Source organism: Drosophila gunungcola, unplaced genomic scaffold (assembly GCF_025200985.1).
Source record: "Drosophila gunungcola strain Sukarami unplaced genomic scaffold, Dgunungcola_SK_2 000001F, whole genome shotgun sequence".
Classification (NCBI taxonomy): domain Eukaryota; kingdom Metazoa; phylum Arthropoda; class Insecta; order Diptera; family Drosophilidae; genus Drosophila; species Drosophila gunungcola.
In genome coordinates, this window is record NW_026453197.1 from 18,536,159 (window position 1) to 18,551,818 (window position 15,660).

General features: G+C 35.0%; 1 protein-coding gene across 3 annotated transcripts in view; it reads right to left on the bottom strand.

Moving 5' to 3' along the window:
- The window catches only part of LOC128262530 (mitogen-activated protein kinase-binding protein 1), a 67,207-nt gene extending 55,233 nt beyond the window's left edge, over window positions 1-11,974 (bottom strand). For 2 of the 3 annotated variants that reach the window (XM_052996841.1, XM_052996839.1), the window contains exon 1: window positions 11,212-11,974. The gene's annotated coding sequence lies outside the window, so the exon portion shown is untranslated. The remainder of the gene's footprint in view (window positions 1-11,211) is intronic. The other variant, XM_052996845.1, reaches the window with a different exon arrangement.
- Window positions 11,975-15,660: the final 3,686 nt, after the last annotated feature.

Here is a 15,660-nt window from a genome sequence, read left to right on the forward strand (position 1 = left end):
TATTTTCTATAGCAGTAATGAGTTTGTTAATTTTCGTAAATATTACATCGATGTCTTTTCACCCCAGAAATTCTTACTTTCAAAATCGTTCTCGCTCTCCGTTAGACTAGAAAACCACTAAACCAACTCGATTTGCAATAAAACTAGACTCAAAGTTCCTCCCCTCTTACTTTCTCTATCTAAACCACCTGTCTTTTCCCCTGCCGTCGCACTTTCTCATATTTTCCCATACATCTAAACAAACTTAGCCAGATTCCCGGGTTTTTAACAAGGAAGCGGCACTCTCAATGATTTTCAAACTTAAACACTGACCTCGGCAATGCCAAAAATCATGAAAAATGCCACTCAGATTCGACTCGTTTCATTGGGTTCCCCCTCTACAAAACCAACGACTTTGACTTTCTAAGGCAATTTACGTTTGTTGAGGTTTTATGGCTAGAAAGTCCGCTTCGCTTATAGAGTTGTAGAAAAATGCATAAGCATAAGCAAGCAAAAATCGTTTTGCAGCCATTTAGCAGACCAATAAAAATGTGCAACCTCTCTATGATTTTGTATTTTTTTCTGCCTGTGTATTTGTGTGCACATGCATTATTAATGCCTCTGACAATTGCAACTGCATTTGGCCATGTGGCAAGGCATCGTCGCATTGTTTGTAACAGTAATTTGCCACAGGCCAACTGAGAAAACTTTTCAGCCGGAATGTGTGAAATTTTCAAACCCGAACTACTGCCGGCGCAGTTTAGTTATAGTTACTACTTTGCCACCGTCAAACATCTGGCAGTGTGCAGATAAGACCTTAATTGCATTCCCCAAAGTTCAGAAAAGGGGGCTTAATTTATTAGTTCGGACAGCAGTCGGATTATTTATGACACCTCTTGTCTGCATACATTGCATAATCAAATGTCAATTAACGATTGTGTGCCACTGTGTTGATTACCAATTGAAACTGTTGTTTTACACGTTTGAAAAAGTCAATTAAATAGTTATTAATTTGATTAAATTGTTTGGAAAGGTGAGAAAAACAAAGAAAGCAGTGAATAATGTTTTGGCCATTTCTTAAGATTTGCTTAAAATATTTTTTCGCTCCTACTACTTTCAGTCATGTACCCCAACCAAATAAAGGGTATACAAAATTGTTGCTGTATATTTTTCCTCAACACTCACCTTGCCATAACGGAAATGTTTAGACTTTTGTTACTAACCTCCAATGGCAAAACTAAATTATTAACACATAAATACATCTATAGATGGATAAAAAAGCGAACGAATGTCGAAGTCAAGGAAAAGTTAAGGAAAAACTTATACATTTATACATGTGTCCAGCCAAAATATTTGATGCGTATAAATAATGATTTTGTGTTTAACAAATAAATTGTCCGATATGGAATTAATGCCAATTCGACACGCAACCCAGACAAAACACTTAGTCTGATTGAACAATATAATAATATTGAAAAAAATGGCAAAAAAAGCAAGAGGGAATGAATGAGGTACCGAATGAGTGGTTCCATTTGTTGGCAAATTTTAGAAATGAATATGGTGATATTATTTCTTGAAGATTTCATAAGGGAGAAAATATGCTGGCAATTGTGAAGGATAAAGATAATTATTTTATATACAAAAGAATATTTTTTGGGTTTATTTTTTCTTCATGGAAGTTATACAACAGTAAAATGTTTTTTCAAAAAAAAGTACTTATCATTTAAAATGTTATGAATTAAGAAAAAAAAAACAAATTCAGTATTAAAATGACTACATGAGCCTAAGTTTCTATCAATATTTAGTTTGTCACACCCAATTTTTAAAAAACTTTCGCTAGCTTTATGAGAAAGATGGTTAGAAAGTGCAATCCAAGAAGATCAAGATATATCCATATGGCCGTGCCAAATCGATTGATCCGAAAGTTCGTCACGTTTGCTCACTTCAAATCGTATCAATGATGGTCGTTTGTTCACTTTTACCCACAAAAACCCAAACGCATAAATAACCTGCACCGGTCATTGGCGATGATTTTGATGATGACAATGACGAACCGCTAATCATACTTTAAGCGTTACTACAATACAGCACCCAACCCAAGTCAAATCGGCGAAACGTGCGCTTCATTAATATGAGAAAATAATAATGCGACTCAAAGGCGACACAAAAAAGCATAACTTAAATAAATATTGTCGACAAGTAAAAGTCAAAAACGTTGAGCGCATTTAACGAGCCGCAACAAATGAAGGGAGAAATTTTAAAGGGGAAGGTGCCGAGGCTAGGGGCCATTGTGAAATTAATTAAAATATTATAAGCAGTTGAATCATACAGTCAAATATTTCAGACTTCTTCTTTATCAATGTTTAAAAATACAAAACTAGCTTTTATATCAAAATAGTTAAAAAACGAAAGAAAAAGTTATAAAAATTCTTTCTCTTTAAGTTATAGTCTAAGCCAATAAACTTTTTAAATTTTCAACTTGCCCAGATCTAATCGGAACTTTCTTTTTATAAAGAAGAAAATGTAACTCGAGTTATAATTGATAAGCGAGCAACTAAAGCGACTTTCATTGCGATCAGAAAACCGAAATGCAAGAGTGGAGTAAAAGTTGAGTCGTTTAGGTGAGGAAAAAACTATTTTGTTGAGCGGCAATCGACTCTAATTGCGGTCTGGCTTTCGTGGGTTAAAGGTGTGCTGCCAATTAGCCAAAGCAAAGTGCGATTACTTTCGGGTACAATAAAATACGAAGGATGGAGAAGCACGCGAGCTGCCATTTCCCATTTTCATCTGCATTTATCTATCTATCTTTTAATTAAACGACTGGCGTGCAGTGACCCGAATTAATTAAATAAATTTTCCAGGCATCCAGTTCGATTTAAAAAGCAATTCATTTTAAGTGAGGTGTGGAAACTTGTTTATTTTCTTTAATTTTTCGTGGGAGTTTCAAGTGGCTCGTTGAGTAATCGGATAATCTTTTAGCATTTATATATAGAACAAAATTTCCACACTTCTTGTTATTCTTGTTTTTCGTAGGCTCTTAGGGATATGAAAGGTAAACAACAAGAGGAAAATGTTTTTTTGAAGGGCAAACAATTTAGAAATTTTGTTGGATTTTGATTTGCTCTGCTTGAGAATAAAAAAATCCATTTAATCATTTAAACTTAACTATTTTTTTGCAAAAACATTTTCTCTCTAACCTTTCGCACTCTATTAAATGACTGCCAGCACAAAGTTCAATAAACTTCAAAAAATGAGCTACTACTTTTGTTTTGTTTTATTTCCGCTTTTCTCATTTTTTATTGAGTAGTTTTTGTTAGTAGATATTTAAATTGGCGTAACAAGACACACAAAAAAACAACAATCAATTGAAAGCAGATCAACAGCAACAATAGGGAAATATTGTGGCTAGGGGTCAAGTTGAATTACTGGACAATAGCGATTCAGAATGAGACAGAGAAGAAAGAATACTCGTATAAAGGGTGGGGTGTTCCGTTTGTTCCAAATCATTTGGCAAGAACAAACAGAGAACAAAAATGTTTCAGACAAAGAAGAGGAAGAAATGTCATTCAATAAATTCGACAATTTTTACAGTTGGTAGTTTCATGTTCTGACATCATAACCCCCCATAAAACCCACACTTCCTTTATCCAATTTAGTTCTGGGAATCAAAAAAAGGAAAGAAAAGAGTTAGGATGGTTTAGCCAAATGTTGCTGCATTTTATGTAAATTTTTCGTTTGACAAAATTATGAAAAATGTTCAGTGAGTTTTTTGAATTTCCCTGTATTCTTGTAAGTTTTAAAATTTAAAATTAAACAAAAATTAATAAAATATACATAATAATATATTAGGATCTAAGTATATTAAGCACATTAAGTGAAGTATTGTTAACTGAAATATTGTTACGTAAATTCATTATAAAACTAACAACTTTTTTTTTAAGATTTAAATTGTAATATTTCTTTGCTAAGTCTAGACTTGTGTTTGTGAGGGAATTATACGTGTAATGATGTACTTTCTTTAAGAGTTTCAGATCAAAATATCATCTAAACGATCTCTTTCCAAAACTAAAATTTCGCTGCCTTTCCCACTCACCATCGTGCCACATCTACGTATGTATATCTGATAATTATAGACGCTATAGTCGTTTTGGCTGTATCTTATCTTTCCACGTCTGACCCAACTGACTTTTTCCGTCTAATGACAAAAAACACGCGCGCATTCACACAGATACTCACATTCTCGTCCTCGTGAAGTCAATTGTGTTGACCATGGCCAACAGATATTCAACATTCAATCATATTTGCTGACCCTCGCAGATTTTTGTTTATTTGCCATTACCTCCTAGCTTTTTTTTTTAGCAATTAGACGCAACACACTTCCCTCTTATTTTGCCTCTCCTTTCTGGCTTATTACCGATTTTGTCTTGTGCTGCATTTTCTTTTCTTTTCCTTTCCTATCTCTTTCGATTTTTCCTAGAGCTTTTCTCTTAATTAGTTTGTTTTTTTTATTGATTTTTTGCCCATGCTTGAACGTTTTTTCTTTGAGGTTTTAGCTATTTATGTTGCTTATTTTCGTTCTTAAAGAAGGCAAACAAAACAGCTTTAGCAGATAAAATAGCCAAAACTTCCATAAAAAAAGAGGCCAACGAAAAAAATTTTGGCAATCGCTTTGATATTGATTTCGGTTTTTTTTTTTTTTTGTTATTTTGTTCGGTTTTGATTGATTTATGTGAAAACCTTGATCTTGATAATCTATATCAAAAGGCCTTTTTTTGTCCTGATCTGACCCCAATATTTATACTCATTTTTCATCTTAGTTCCCTACTAATGGAAATTCTATCAATCATTATAAGGTTGTTTTTGCTTTGATCTCAAATTTGTATATTACTTTATCTTGACAGCCTTGAGCCTTAAAAAATACTTGAAAATTCTACGCTGCCTTTTCTTTATTCGTTTTATTTATATATTGTTTTGTTTTTGTTCTAAATTAGACACTTGACGCTTACTTTCGCCTTTATTTTTGCATTACGTCTTCAGCTTATCTGTTTGCCAATTTGTATTTATTTTGTTCTTGTCACTTGCTGCTGTTATTGCGTCTAAATAATCGTTTTAATTTTGGTTGATGATCAATAATTGTTTTTTTGCAGGGTTTATATTTTTAGAAGTTTGTCAGTTATTTATTTAAACAGTTTAGGAGAACGTAGAGAACTGCATGGCATTTTTATATTAACAACTATTTTAATTTCCAATTGTATTTTCATATTTTTTGGTAGTTTTAAAGTTTTTCAAAATGTATAACCATTATTAAAGGACAAAAGTTAAAACTAAGGAATACTATTAAGCATTTCCTGTAAATTTGATTAGTTTTTGCACAACTTTCTGGCAAATTTTACACTATTTCCCTTCTAAGTTTAAACAATAAATTATAATTATTGCCTGTTAGTTTTGGTCTGGCAGTTGTCCAAAGGCAATAATATCCGTTGATAGAAGAGGCCGAGCAAGCGCAGCTGTTGCAATTCAAAAAATAAATTTAAAAAGTCACTCCTGCAGGCACCATCCATTCCCCTATTTCGACCCTCCAACAATGACAAGTTTGAGGACAGACAACAACGAGACGCATAAAGTTTGTTTCGCTTTTTTTTCCTTTATTTTTTTATTGCCAGTCTGTCTACACAACAAACAAAAAAAACGGAGAAAAAATTGCCTTTAAAAAAAGGCCACAAAATAAAAGCAACATTGGTCAGGTTGTTGGGCGACTGCATATTACTTCCTCTTCAAACTTGGCACAAGCCACGGCCAAAGCCAATTGCAGGCATTGCGGACCGAATTCCAATCCCACTTAATGGGTTATGACATCTATGGGATGTGACGGGAGGGAAGGAAAGGAGTGGCATTCGAGCAACAATGCTGCACGGCTTAAGCCCAAATCATCACAGAGAGCGGCAGCTGGCTGGGGCTGGCTTAAACTTGTAATCCCGCAATTTTCCTTAATTAAGTTGTTCGTTGATAGTTCGTTAGTTGAGTAAATAAACTAAACTGAACTGAAATGATTACGGGCTGATGATGAGGAAAGTGGTTTTGGAATGTGATCCACGTGCATGAGTTGGCAGTTCCTCTTCCCACAACCTTTATTTATCGAGTTCCTACTGGAAACTATGGTATTGACAGGAAGAAAACAATTATGAAACTTTTCCGAATAAAAGAAATTTGTATAAAGTAAAAGGATAATAAGAAAATTAAAAGGAATATTATATTTGAAATATTTCATTGATTTTTATCTTTTCAAAAAGAACTAAACCGATCCAAAATATAATATTTATTTTTAATCCCCATAGTGAGCTGAGAAGTCTGAGTTGACAACCAAAAATTTCAATTCATGTAGTAATAATAATAATAAATTATTTATTTATTCAGAAGGAAAAAAGAAGTAATTGATGAAACTCCTTTTACTATCTTAGCGGGGAGTAAACATAATTAATTTTGCACACTTGTTCCTTTCTGTTCCCACCATAAATTTTAGAACTTAGTTGACTAGTTTCACATGATTTCCATTTTCAGTCCATAAATTAGTTTCAGCTCCACCCCCAAAAACTAGTTCTCATCCCAAGACTCCCACATAAAAATAAAGCCGTTGCGGAAATACCACAAAATAAGAAGCTTTAACGCTATACACACCGGTTCCACACTGTTTTTAAAGCGGCAACAAATTCTAATTAAACTGCAATACAATGCAATTCAAGTCATTAGAAACGACCTCAAACAATAACCGTAAAAGAATGTGAAAAAAGAAAGCTGAAGGAGAAAATCGAACTGGGAGTAAGGAGGAGTTCCCCGGGCATAAATACAAAGTTGGGCGAGGTGAGGTGAGGTCTGTGTGCTCAGCAGCCATGTCTTATCGAATCGGGTTTGCCAATAACTTGGCCCGAACCAAAGTAAACTGCATTCCAGCCATACTCAAGTGCGAGTAGAACTCCTCCTTTACATCTCCTTACGCTCCAATCCACTTCGCATGCCTTCCATCCCCCCAAACCTTTCCATTTTAACCCTGACTGCCCCGGATTCCGGAATTGAGGAAGCGCCGGCAAGCTACATGATATCAATAAAAGTGCACAGTGCTAAGATAAACTTGAAGAGCACCAGAAGGCCAGACACAAAACAGAAATAAAGTAAGAGCTGGCTTTCAAAATCGGATTATTAAATACTCTATAAAGTGTCTTGTAAGACAGTTTTGTTTTAACAATGTCATTATATGATATTAACTTAAACTTAAATTAACAAGGTATATTTTAAACGAATTTAGCTAAAAGCAAGAAATCACGAGATTTAAACCATTTATTAATATTAAATGACATTCACAATTTAAACATAATCACATGAAACTAAAGTTAAACAAGTCTACTTTAAGACGACCATAACCAAAATAAAATTAACATTAAATTCATAAACATTAAATAACATGAAATGAAAATAAAGTATATCATGTCTAGTTTAAGAATATCAAAACTAAAATAAATTCTTTGAGATTGTGTTGATGTCAAGGTAACATTTGTTTTTATTTTATTTTTTAGTATCTTACTTATTACAAGGAATTTAAAGACATATCTCTCTGACTTCCCTAAATCAGTCTTTTTTAAGCATTTATAACGCTTTTATAGCCCATCTTAAGAAAAATCCTGAAATTTCAACATGGTTTTCAAACTAGTAGTACCTCAAGAAAGAGTATTAAAATTATGGAAGTGGCAGAGGAAAGGAAAAAGGTAAAAGACACATAGGAGCAGCAGCCAACTCCAACCAGAACAACAAGTGGAGGGTGAGGGCGAAAAGCCAGGAAAATGCAGCAGCAAAAATGTTGCACCTTTGTTAGCTGTTGCTGTTGCTGCTGTTTGCCGCTGTTCTGTTGGTGGCAACTCTTGACTTCGGGCGGCTTAATGGATATGCAACGCATATTGCAAATTATCCAAAAATGTTGGCCAGAAGAGAGTTGGTTGACTGGGGGCACAAAAAGGCAGAGAAGCAGAACTCACAGGTGAACATGGAGCTAAGTGCACAAGCCACACTTCAGTCGAGACATTCCCCCAAGTTGCCATAATTTTGAGCCTTTTCTTTTTTTATTTTGTTGTCTTGTTGTGTTGCCTTGGCAAATTTACAGTTGCATTTTGTGGAATGCATTTGGGAATTTATTTTGGGCCAGGTGAAAACGTGTTTTAAGAGTTTCATATTGAAAAATGAGAATAAATTGGCTTTATAAACACATAATAAAATCGATGCACATAAATACTGTAAATATTGTTTAATACAAATTTTAAAATCCAAATTTACAATGGCAAAGATCCTATTTTCATATTATTTTTATCATTTTTTTATCAATTCAAAATGATGCCCTTCGTATTAAATTAGTTTTGTTGTATTTAATGACGAATAAACGACTCACTATTAAAAAATACTCATTTTTATATATCTTTCATATTATTGTTGTTATTTATTGTACTATAAATTTAAAATTCATTTTTAATCTTGTTTTTTTCAGGATGGAACTTTTATAACTTTTATTTCTTCTATTTTACCCTTTCAAAATCAACACTTATTTGAAAATTCCCCAAAATTCGAACTGAAACATTTAAAATATTTAAAGTATCTAAAGCCAAACGTGGTAATCCACAAAGGCCAACTAATTCTCATTGATTGTGCACTAACTAACATTTTACAGCTTCCTTTGCTATAATTTTTGAATTCTCCTTATTACCGAGTTGATTGCAGCCAGCAGTCTTCCAATTGAGTCATGCCCCATTAGTTGGAATATACGGCATAATATTTAATGGGCCCAGTTTAAAGTTGCAGGCCAATAAGAGAGCGGCTGAGATAAAAAAGAACGCAGACCGACCGGCCAAAAGGCAATAAAAGAAGACGAGGCACCGAGCCAATGATGTAGATAAAGGAAGAACGGCAATGGAAGGGGCTGACACTGCCGACGCAGTAGGAATATTCAGATTTTTCTCATATCGCATCTATGAGATACGTGAGCCCCTTGGCACAGTCGCAGATACAGTGAAAGAAAAACTAAAAAAAAACTAAAACGTGTACATGAGAAAGGCAAATAAAAATACCAGTAAAGCCTCGAAATTCTAAGGGGTACGGGGGATCCTCCTTTAACCGCCTGTAGATAAATTGCTCAGTCGAGGGAAACGAGTTGAATTCCAAAACTAGAAAACATGGCCAGCGCTCGGGATACAAAAATACTCAATGCGCACCTGTCGCCAGGTAAAAAAAAACGCAACCAGCAAACGTCTTAGTCAGCAAGGTAAAGCAAAAAAAATAACCAGAACTCAAAGACAAAAGTCCGGAAAAATCACACAACCACACGCTGAGCAGGTAGAATAGAACCAGTAGGAAAACAAACAAATGGAAAAAGTAGGAAAACAGCGGAGATCTTGAACGCAGTGAAGAAAAATTGAAAATAAGACATAGTAAGATCAGGCAAGCCGGCATATAGAAGCAAAATCCACCTGTCACCGGTCTCACCATTCTTATTTCTTTTCCATTTTAAGCGGCTTTGACATTTGATCGTGAGTTTTGGGTTTCTTGATGCGCTACACTATATGGGGCACATACGTTTTGGGGAATAATCTGATTAGCTATCAAAAGTGTTTTTTTTAGACCTCCCAAGCTTTTCATTCAATACAAATAATGAATTTCATGAAGCTTGAATGTGACTTTCTGTCTAGACATTGATAAATCTGAAAAACTACAACCCAAATAATAAAAAAAAAATGAACTTTTGAGACGATTTTCTTTCTTTTTAGCTTATACATCATTCTTTTACAAATAGACATTTTTTTAGTAATTAAATGAAACACAAATATTTTCATAGAATGCCTCAAAACATTTACAGAGTTTTACAGCATTCTTATCATAAAATATCCCCACTATTTTTGAATTTTTAAAGCGTTTGTGCTATCAGCTTTGACCCAAGAAGGGCATTGGTTCGTGTAACTTGAAGTTCATTTTAAACCCTTCATGGGCATGGGGTATTTTTGTTTTTATTTCACAGCTCCCTGATGTCCATTTCTTTTTCTCCACATATGCTGTCCCCGTCGCAATTTATTTTAAACCCTTGGGTAACTTTAATGAGCTTAAACTGGCCGTCGTGAATGAAAACACCACAAAATTCGGAAAAAAACGATACGTAACGTAAGAAAAAATTAGTCATTGTGATTAATGAGCAAAGGAGAAGCCGACGGTGCCATCTTTTTCACACACTATCTCTATCGCTTCTAGACCAAAACGTGTCCAAGTTGCGCTGATTTATTTCGTGTGAGCTTTTCGGAAAAATTATAGGTGTCTAAATTACGGGGATGGGGGTTAAGGGGGATGCCTTGTGCAACTCTTGGATGGCCCCTCTGCATTTATCTAGATCATCAGAGCGTTAAGGGGGCTGGATCTTATTTTGAGTGCATGTGTTTGGGTCAAGTTCAGCTGTTATGTGGCAGCCTCTGCGCATTTATGGGCTTATTCGGTCTAACAATTCGTGTGTTTAGGAAGCTGTTTCTTCAGTCATATGATTTTATTGGTTTTCTGATATATTTCAGAAATTTGGAAGGCAATTTAACATTTTTTTGTATATTTTTTTGTCTAAAAAAGATCAAACATCAAATGTTTAGGATATAGTCTGAGTCTTTTTTCATACTTGAAATGCTAATTGTTTGATTTAACTTTCAGATTAGTTTTAAACAATTTTAGGCAGAACAATACGATTCTATTAATTCTATTATGAACTGTTGTAATTTAGATTCTGTCATTTTAAGTTTTTGTAAGCGAAACTAAGGTTAGTTTAGTTTAGAAAAAGTTGTATCTCCAATAATTCTATGACCTTAAGATAAAAAATAATCTTTCTAAAACTTCTTTTAATGGATTTTTTTCCAGTTTTAGGTAGCAGCTAACATAAAAATGCTTTCAAACTCTCAAAATGGGTTGCCTTTATTGGGATCTATCTGCGGGATGGCCTTCAAAATATGTACACATCGGGAAAAGCGAGGATGCTCAGCTGAGAGCGGAAAAACCACCCCCAAAAGGGGGTGGCTGTGAACAGCCTCATCCACCTTCAAAAAGTGTTTTTCTGGTCTAGGTTAAGTCACTGAAATTTCGACACATACGCAGCATCCAAAAGAATTTCGTCAACCCCCGAAAATGTGCATATTCATTGAAGAAAAGTGTGTCATGCGTTTCGAAACCTACCTTTTATAGAGAAATTCCTTAAAAAACAGGAAAATATTCTTCCTTTCACCTGTTTTTTGGGGAGCAATTAAATCTTCTTTCACCTTCTATTATTTGGTTTTCTTTATTTTACTTTGCTTAGTTTCTTAATTTGTTGTATTTTTTTATATTATTTTTTTACTGTTTGGCTTTACTTTATTTGTTGTTATGGTTTTTGTTGCCGTCTCCTTCTTATTTTGCAGACAGGTGCCACTAACAAAAACAACACACACGCACACACAGACAATTTTTGCAAGCGTCGCACACAAACGCACACACACATAGACTTTGGCTTTGAACTTCTTCTTTTCCTCTTTCTTTCCCTTTTGCTTTTGTGCCTTTTTCTGCTTTTTCAGCTCTTTCTGCCTTTTCCACTTTATATATTCGCCGTGTATTTTATCTAATCTCGGTTTTTGCTTTTAGATAATGCCTAAATAGCCGCGACACTTGAATTTAATTGAATACTCTTTGTATTTCTCTGCTATTTCTCTTCCTCTTCTCGACAAACGCCGCAAACACTAAACATACACACGCACACACACGTGCACACATACAGGAGCGACAATTTGGCAGCAATCTTAATTAATTTATTGCCGCCGAGTCCACGTGAAATTGCAAAACCTCTAAAATCAATCACTTTAATATATCAACTTTAGCTTAAGTTCGAATTCAGACTTTTGTAGTTTTAGCGCGGCGCAGCGAAAACACGTCCGAACTGCGAGAAAAATGAAAACGAAAAAAAAACAAAAACAAAAACAAGAACCTAGCGATGGGGAAACTTCGATGCCAACATCGATTGCTCAAAATATTGGTCCAATCGATGTTTGACGGGGATTATCGATGTTTATCCATCCCAAACATTGAGGTGGATTAGTTCGACGTTTGGCTAACATTTCGCTCTTAGTTCGACATTTCCTGGTTAGTTTCGCGTCTAGGGGTGGAGAAACCACGACGCCAACATCGATGTTTTCAAAACATCGGTCTTATCGATGTTTGGCGGGACGACATCGATGTTTTTCCATCTCTACTCGGCTTTCTCTCTGCCGCAGCGCTGCCAAGTTGTATAATAACATAACATAAAAATGTAAGGAAAACGATAATTTACCATAAAAATGTTAGGAAAACGACGATGCAACATTGGGGTTACAAAATCGACGATTTTGAATTTCGAACTTTCCGGGCATCTAAAGGAGCTCCCAATCGCCAAATGAAAACGCTGTGTGAATGGTCGCTACAGGCGGCTGTGTGCAGACGATATAACGGTAATGTTTAAACTCAACGTTTCCCAGATAACATTACAGTATTTTATGGTGGATCGATAGGAAGGCGGTGAACAAGTGAAATTAATATTTTAAACTCAGAAAAAAAAACAGAATTCAATGATGCATATATATTTGAACATTTTATCTCACAGTATTTGAGTTCTTTGATTTAAGATAATTATTGGTTTTTCTTTTTTAAAATCATTTTCTAAATTTCATTAAAATAAAGAGGTTCCAAATGTTTTGAAGGATGGTCACCCATTTTCTGCGGCAGGGCTTAGAACTCCGATAGCCGTTAGCAAGGACTCAATCCATGTCTAAGCGATAATAACATCTGGCAGCTCTGGTTGGTTGTGAACGTTGCTAAGTTGTTTACAATTTGAAAAAACCACTGAACCAGTTTAAAGTACAGGAGGAGACGACGGTGACCTGCCTTAGTTACGACAGTCAGACGTAAGATCTTTTACTTTGTAAAATAGTAACCAAGCGTAATACTTATTCCGTTTTTGAATTATAGTTATCTACAGTAAATACGAATCTCTGTCTTGATGGGCGTGTCTTATATCTTTTCTGCAATGGACAACGTTAGTGAACAAATCTATCCTTTGATTCAGCTAAATTGGGTTGCCGACTGTTTCGAACGCTTTTATGGTGCTAGTTGACAGGTAAATCTTTAATAATTGAGATAGTCCTTAAAATTACTTGACTCTCGTATCGGAAGAGAAAGAGAGACAAGAGTGTCGGCGATGCCTTTGCAGCGCAAGCTTAAAAGTTCCACCGAAATGCCGATAATGGTTTACCGATAACTGTTTCTCAATGTTTTATTTTAAGCTTAAACAAAAAAATCTTTTTATATATTATTATTAACTCAAAGCACTTTATTTCCCCAAGAAAAATATTTTTTTTTATTATCATTTTTAAAATTAATTTATAGCAGTTAAACAAAGTTGTTACTTAAGGTATAGTTTTGAAAAAACTCCACGCAATTGTATATGTATGTTATGTTACTTTGGCGGGAAACTCTGCAAATGCATTCGAATCTAATTTAATTTACCCACAATATGTCGAGATTTATATAACATTGTATTTACAAATATTGCCTTAATGAACAGCTAATTAATGCATTGTGAATTTCAGAAATTAGAATTTTGTTAAAGTAAGCAAGTGAGTCAGTTCATGGAGTCTTAATCTTAAGAGAAAACTTTATTCAGCGATATTTAAAAATCCATATTACTAGCTTGTTCAATCACTTTGATTTCTTTAACATGTTGACGCATTTTTGTAGTTGAATATTTGGTAAATGTGCTGAAAAATAAATTGTGTAGATTTGTTTGTTATCTTCAACAAATTAAATATAATGAATACAAATATAATGAATAAGCCACGAGTTATCGTTTAATACTTGAGTATAAAAATACAGTTTTACCACATAGCCTCTAATGAAAACATGTCTGAACAACGTTTATTTTATTCTAATCCCCAGGCTATTTTTGGCGTATACGACCGACATGGTCGCAGATCTGCTGCAATTTTTCTTCACCTTTTAGGCTTTTCTTTCAGCTTCTGATTGCGCTGCTCCCCGATTTATCTGCTGATAAACAAAAACGAGTCTGGCACAACTTTGCTTACGTATTTTGTTTTACAACATGTTTGTGTTTGCCTTTGATATCCAGCCACATCCATCTCAAAGTATCTGATAATCGTTCTTCTTTGACATCTTCTTCTGGACGCTGAACTAAATAGATTAAAAGAAGTAATTAAGTGGAAGAAGGACACTACTTTGACTTATGAACAACAGCTACTGATCGGCACAACACTTTCCTTTCCCCGAACTAGATATATTTGTAGTTTTCTACTTAGTGCCGAGACAGTTTAAATATTTTACTTTGCACTCACATGACACACTAGAGATGGAATCGTGTTATCTTATCTGAAAACTAACAAAACAAAGTTATGAACTCCCTTCAGGAAGCGCCGCTAATCAGTTAAGCTCCACACATAAAGGTTTATACCTTTTTTATAAGCAGGTTAGGCCGGGTCAGTGGGACGTAAATATTCGCCAAAAACACGCGAAGAAAATTTGTGGTTGTCAGGCCACAGATATCTGCTTAATTATCGCCCCATAACACGTGCTTTGATCCCAATCAATCAATCGATTTGCCCATGTAATTTCCCTATCAGGTAATGTGTTTTAATGTATGTTTTGTATCCATGTCGAGGTCTAATCAAAAATGTATATGTTCAATTCTGGACAGTTAAGTTCGGTCTTTGCTTCGATTCGCAGCGTTGGACAAATTTATAGAAATCTTCTCTGAGGAAATGCATAAGACTTTTTTGGTTTTCACACGATTTTCCTGTTCGAATCCGTTTAAGAGCCCCAAGGCTGTTCTTGGTGGAATTTTCAAGTGCAGGGAAGATTTTTTTACCGCCTTTGAATACGGCTGATTTTCAATTGTGAGATAAAGTAAGAAAAAACTGGTGTTCAAAAGTATCCATCTACCTTGAAGAATTTCTCATTTCATTTCAAAGTGATCAGCAAAAAACAGAACAAAAATTTTAAAATTTTAACTGTAGCTAGAAAACTGTAGCTATGTGATCTACAGATTAATCCAAAAAGGTTACACCTTTTAAGTCCTGTAATCAACAAATTCCGAAAAGAGATTAGTAGATCAAAAATAATTGTTACTTTTCACTGTGTCTTGTGCCGCTGTTTCTGTATGTGAATCGCCTTTAATCCCCAGTTTTTTTCTATCTCAGGGGGTGTATCTGTATCTTAAGGCCCCAACCCCTCTGGGAGGTGAACCTTGGCCTACCAAGTGATCTTTTCGCTAGATTCCAGATAGATACTGCCAGTCACTCTGGCGGAGATCGCGACATTGTCGCACGTCAGCCGTCGCTCAGGTCTCGTTAGCGTTTTATCTCCATTCAAGAAAATACATTACGGGAGACATTATCTCTCGGCGATCTTGTCGCATCAACAAAACACCAACAAGCAGAGCTCAAGATCTGTCACCATCACCATCATTATCACCGGCACACACTGCGAAGCGGACCAATTTAAGTTAGAATCAGCATCATCATAATGATGATCATCGCAGTGTGCTCAGAGATCTGGGATCTAGAGATATAACTAAGAGGTTGATAAGAGATTTTCATTTTCCTGCAGCTC